The sequence below is a fragment of the Heloderma suspectum genome, chromosome 3 (assembly GCF_057233095.1).
Source record: "Heloderma suspectum isolate Gila_16-S chromosome 3, 16-S_ref, whole genome shotgun sequence".
In the NCBI taxonomy this organism is placed as follows: Eukaryota; Metazoa; Chordata; class Lepidosauria; order Squamata; family Helodermatidae; genus Heloderma; species Heloderma suspectum.
In genome coordinates, this window is record NC_139460.1 from 48,044,502 (window position 1) to 48,050,501 (window position 6,000).

Consider the following 6,000-nt stretch of genomic DNA (forward strand, 5'->3'; position numbering starts at 1 on the left):
CAAGAATCCCTTAGAAGAAATGGAGTAGCACTCATAGTCAACAAAAGGGTGGGAAAAGCAGTACTGGGGTACAATCTTAAAAACAACAGAATGATCTCAGTACGAATCCAAGGCAAACCATTCAACATCACAGTAATTCAAGTCTATGCCCCAACCACTGAGGCCGAAGAAGCTGAGGTTGATCGGTTCTATGAAGACCTACAACACCTTCTAGAACTAACACCAAAAAAAGATGTCCTCTTCATCATAGGGGATTGGAATGCTAAAGTAGGAAGTCAAGAAATCACCGGGATAACAGGCAGGCATGGCCTTGGTGTACAAAATGAAGCAGGTCAAAAGCTAATAGAGTTTTGCCAAGAGAACATGCTGATCATAGCAAACACTCTTTTCCAACAGCACAAGAGGCGACTCTACACATGGACGTCACCAGATGGTCAATATCGAAATCAGATTGATTATGTCCTTTGCAGCCAAAGATGGAGAAGCTCCATACAGTCAGTAAAAACAAGACCTGGAGCTGACTGTGGCTCAGATCATGAGCTGCTTCTTGCAAAATTTCGGCTTAAATTGAAGAACGTCGGGAAAACCACTAAACCGTTCAGGTATGACCTAAATCATATCCCTGATGAATATACAGTGGAGGTGAGGAATAGATTTCAGGGATTAGACCTGATAGACAGAGTGCCTGAGGAACTATGGACGGAGGTCCGTAACATTGTTCAGGAGGCAGCAACGAAATCCGTCCCAAAGAAAAAGAAATGCAAGAAAGCCAAGTGGCTGTCTGATGAGGCTTTACAAGTAGCTCACGAAAGAAGGGCAGCGAAAAGCAAGGGAGAAAGGGGAAGATATACCCAACTGAATGCAGAGGTCCAGAGAATAGCAAGGAGAGACAAGAAGGCCTTCTTAAATGAACAATGCAAAGAAATCGAGGAAAACAACAGAATGGGAAAGACTAGAGATCTCTTCAAGAAAATTGGAGATCTCAAGGGAACGTTTTGTGCAAAGACGGGCATGATAAAGGACAAAGAAGGCAGGGACCTAACAGAAGCAGATGAGATTAAGAAGAGGTGGCAAGAATACACAGAAGAACTATACAGGAAAGATCTGAATGTCCCTGATAGCCATGATAGTGCGGTCACTGAACTTGAGCCGGACATCCTAGAGAGTGAAGTCAAGTGGGCCTTAGGAAGCATTAGTAACAACAAAGCTAGCGGAGATGACAGTATTCCAGCCGAGCTATTTAAAATCCTAAAAGATGATGCTGTTAAAGTGCTGCATTCAATATGCCAACAAATCTGGAACACTCAACAGTGGCCACAAGACTGGAAACGGTCAGTTTACATTCCAATTCCAAAGAAGGGCAACGCCAAAGACTGTTCAAACTACCGCACCATTGCGCTCATTTCACATGCCAGCAAGGTGATGCTCAAAATCCTACAAGCTAGGCTTCAGCAGTATGTGAACCGAGAACTACCGGAAGTACAAGCTGGGTTTAGAAGAGGCAGAGGAACTAGAGATCAAATCGCCAACATTCGCTGCATCATGGAGAAAGCAAGAGAATTCCAGAAAGACGTCTATTTCTGCTTCATTGACTACGCTAAAGCCTTTGATTGTGTGGATCACAACAAACTGTGGCAAATTCTTAAAGTGATGGGAGTACCAGACCACCTTACCTGTCTCCTGAGAAACCTGTACGAGGGTCAAGAAGCAACAGTAAGAACCAGACATGGAACAACCGATTGGTTCAAAATTGGGAAAGGAGTACGACAAGGCTGCATATTGTCACCCTGCTTATTTAACTTATATGCAGAGTACATCATGAGAAATGCCGGGTTGGATGAATCACAGGTTGGAATTAAGATTGCTGGGAGAATTATCAACAACCTCCAATATGCAGACGATACCACCCTAATGGCAGAAAGCGAAGAGGATCTAAAGAGCCTCTTGTTGAGGGTGAAAGAGGAGAGTGCAAAAGCTGGTTTGAAACTCAACATTAAAAAAACTAAGATCATGGCATCTGGCCCCATCACTTCCTGCCATATAGAAGGGGAAGAAATGGAAGCAGTGACAGATTTTATTTTCTTGGGCTCCGAGATCACCGCAGACGGTGACTGTAGCCATGAAATTAAAAGACGCTTGCTTCTTGGGAGGAAAGCTATGGCCAACCTAGACAGCATAGTAAGAAGCAGAGACATCACCTTGCCGACAAAGGTCCGTCTAATCAAAGCTATGGTTTTCCCAGTAGTAATGTATGGCTGTGAGAGCTGGACTATAAGGAAGGCTGAGCACCGAAGAATTGATGCTTTCGAACTGTAGTGCTGGAGAAGACTCTTACGAGTCCTCTGGACTGCAAGGAGGTCAAATCAGTCCATCCTAAAGGAAATCAACCCTGAGTGCTCATTGGAAGGACAGATACTGAAGCTGAAGCTCCAATATTTTGGCCACCTAATGCGAAGAGAAAACTCCCTGGAAAAGACCCTGATGCTGGGAAAGACTGAAGGCAAAAGGAGAAGGGGACGGCAGAGGATGAGATGGCTAGATAGCATCACGGATGCAATGAATATGAACTTGAGCACGCTCCGGGAGAGTGCGCAGGACAGGAAGGCCTGGCGTGCTATGGTCCATGGGGTCACGAAGAGTCGGACACGACTGAACGACTGAACAACAACAACAACATATGGTAAATTTAAGCCTTCCACCAGGGCCAGCCCTACCATTAGGTAGAGTGAGGCAGCCACCTCAGGCAGCTATTTAGGGTGTCATAAAAAGGCAGTAAATTGATAGTTATTTAATTTAGTGTTTTTATTATTTTGCTGCCAGGAAGGGGGAGAATTTGTGGGGTGTTCTGTTCTGCCTCAGGTGCCAAATAACTTGGCTGGCCTTGGGTACTATGTACTTTGACCTGGGAGCGGGGGAGGGGGGGCATTTGCTGCTCTGCCTCAGGCAGCAAAATTTTTTGGGCCGGCCTGCCTTCCACACAAACTGGGTGTATTTTTTTCCTTTTTTAATGTGCATATGCACACAGGTTAAATCTGGCATATCATGCACATATGATAATTCCGTGCATAGATCCAAGCCATTTATGTGTGTACCTGCTGGCTTTGACAAACACTTCACTCTTCGGTAGTTTCAAAATACTCCCACACTGGGAATTTTTTATTGAAAGGTGAGGTAAACATTTTCTATATAAAAGGCATCTGGAATGATATGGTGGTTTATTTTTAAATTAAGAACATTGCATTTATTTACATATAGCCCACCTTTCCAATAAAATAGTAATGGTAGCACAGAACAAAGCATTAAAATGTAATAAAAGACAACATCAGTAAGATCATTTGGATAGTCTGAACCCATGCTAAATATTTCACTGCATGATATACCATCAGTGTGCTATCAAAAGGTGTTGCTTTTATCGTTTGAGTTCCATGTACTTCAAAACAGAGCCACCTACAAGGAAAAATATGTGGAAAAGTTTCTTCATGTAGAAAGCTTAAAGATATTTAAATAATGCACTGTGGATTTTGGAAAACATTTCAAATATCCAACTCTTCCCCATTACAGTAGCAGGGTTAGTTATACCCTGTAATATATTTCATAACTTTATCTGATGTATTTTGCTTAAACTTTCAACAATTCATAGCATTTGGGGTAATTTAGGGTACAATCCTATGCACATTTAGACAGGAAAAAAAAGTCCTCCAACTCCCAGCCATGCTGGCTTAAGGATGCTGGGAGTTGTAGGACTTTTTTTGTCTAAGAAAAAGATTCCACTGTTAGTTATATAACTCTTGCTATGGTAGTTACACGTTTTGGATTGGATGCAAGTTCTGCCTTCTGCAAGAGGAACAGCTCTGCTTGCAGAAGGTCCCTTCACCCAATTTGGGGGGATCTCTCCTTCCCACAGACACACACCACAGCTCCCATTTAGCACCCCCTTTCAAAGGGTATGTGTGGGGGAGCTGCTGTGGAAAGGAGTGGGCGAGGAAAGGTTAGGTGGGGCCAGGAAGGAACTCTTTCCCTCTCTTCCTTCCTGCTGAACAGCTGCTGAGCAGTCCATACGAAGAGAACCCATCATCCTAACATTTTCCAAGTTTTTTAAAATTAAAAATACATTTTCAAAGAAGGCAGAGTGAAGAGTTTCATGGGCATTGTTGGAGGTCTCCATGGCAGCCACGTTAGGGCCCCCTTCATTAGAGCTTATGGGAGGTTTTTTTCCTAAGCTTAATTTCCAGGCCCAGGAGTGAGGATTTCCAGGGAATCACAGTTCAACCCTCCCTACTGTGTCCTCTATCTGCCCTCTGCATGGCAATCAAACTTAGAAAAAAACCTTCTACTCTACTGATTACACTCTACAGGCATAAATCTATAGCCAGTAGTAGGCCCTGAAATAGGGTGTTCTGGGAACACTTGGCATAGCTATTTCCCCTCCCCTTGATTTCAATAGGAGAGAAAACACAAAAAAGGGAGAACCCCTGGGAGGAAAAAAAAATAGTTGCTTGGATTGGGTTGTAAGAATTTTGAAATAACAAAGAAGTTCTTTTTCATTTGGATGTTTTTGCATTTTTCTGCTCTTCTAGTCCATGTTTTTTTTCTCATTTCCAAAGCTGATGTTCAGCCCCTGCCCCCACTCCCGCCTCTGGTAAGCAGACATGAGGGCTAGAATATTTTTATACAAAAGCTGAGATTCACACAGCCTTATCAAAAAGTGTGCTGCCAGAAGCCTTTCTCAAATCACAAGAGTTGGTGACTGTGAAAATACTGAACTGCTAACAATCCACAAGTATAAGTCTAGACCCAAAATGTTGGTGCTTGTGTGAAAAGAGAAAATAAAATTTTAAAAAATAGTGGAAACGTTGCTGGCATATTAGAAGCTAAGTGTCATACACTGTAAAAAAAAAAAACACACAGAAAACCCAGGTCTGCCATCGTATATACCTTCAACATGGAGCCAGTTCTCTGAGTATACCTGTAGAATACACATATTTTCAAACTATACATGGGAGCAGCAGATCTGTTTGATTATATCTGGATCTGCCCCAAACATGTATATAAAGCATGGGGGACTGTCTGGTTTTCACAGAAAAGGGGGAATCAAGGTGAGGGGAGTTTACCCCTCTCATGCTCACCATCAAGGCTCCTTGTAGCCTTGCCCACCCCCCATTCTGGCACTTTCTTCTATAGTCCACCTGGAGGGAAGGTGACATCAAGAGGGAGGCCAGGGGGAGGTGAGCCTTGGGTGGAGAAGGGTTTAGCACTCACCCGCATGTCCCTTTTATTTCTAGGGTAGCCATGTCCTCTCTTACAGAGGGTAGTCTTCTAACTGAAGGGCTGCCAGAGGACAGCCCTCTATTTTGACAGTGTTGTCTAGCCCAAGTCCAGTGTAAAGATAAAATTGGGCCTTGAAGTTGCCCATCAACAGCACCTGGACAACAGACAGCAAGGCACACTGGTCACCTGGTCACAGTCTTTCACACTGTGGGAAAGTGTCATTGTCCAGGATGGGATGTAGTGGTTTCAGCTGGGAACTGTAGGGGACAACAAGTGTTGTGTTGTTTGCTCTTCTGAGTCTGTACAGTGGTAGATTGTACCTGAGTATCAGTCTGACACTGTTATGTTTTGTTTTTTTACGTCATTGGGTGGCTAGTGTGGTCTGAGAAATGCTGACTGCAATCCTTATGTCATGAGTCTCGGTCTGACAAGTGTGAAGAAATACAATGGTATCGTAGGGCTTGGCTGGAGACAAGTGTTTCTGGTGTGTTCTGGGTGAAAGCTGGGGTTATGTAAGTATGTGTAGCTGTCAGCATTTTTCTGATATAAGGTGGTGCTTCTATGTCCATTTTGTAGATACACAGTGATGTCCAGAAAGTGATTTTGTTGGGTGGACTGGTCCAGGCTCAGGTTGATGGTGGGGTGAAAGTTATTGAAATCCCAATGGAACTTTGTCAGGGCCTCCCGTCCATGAGTCAGAGAATAAAGATGTCACCAGTGAATATCAAGTAA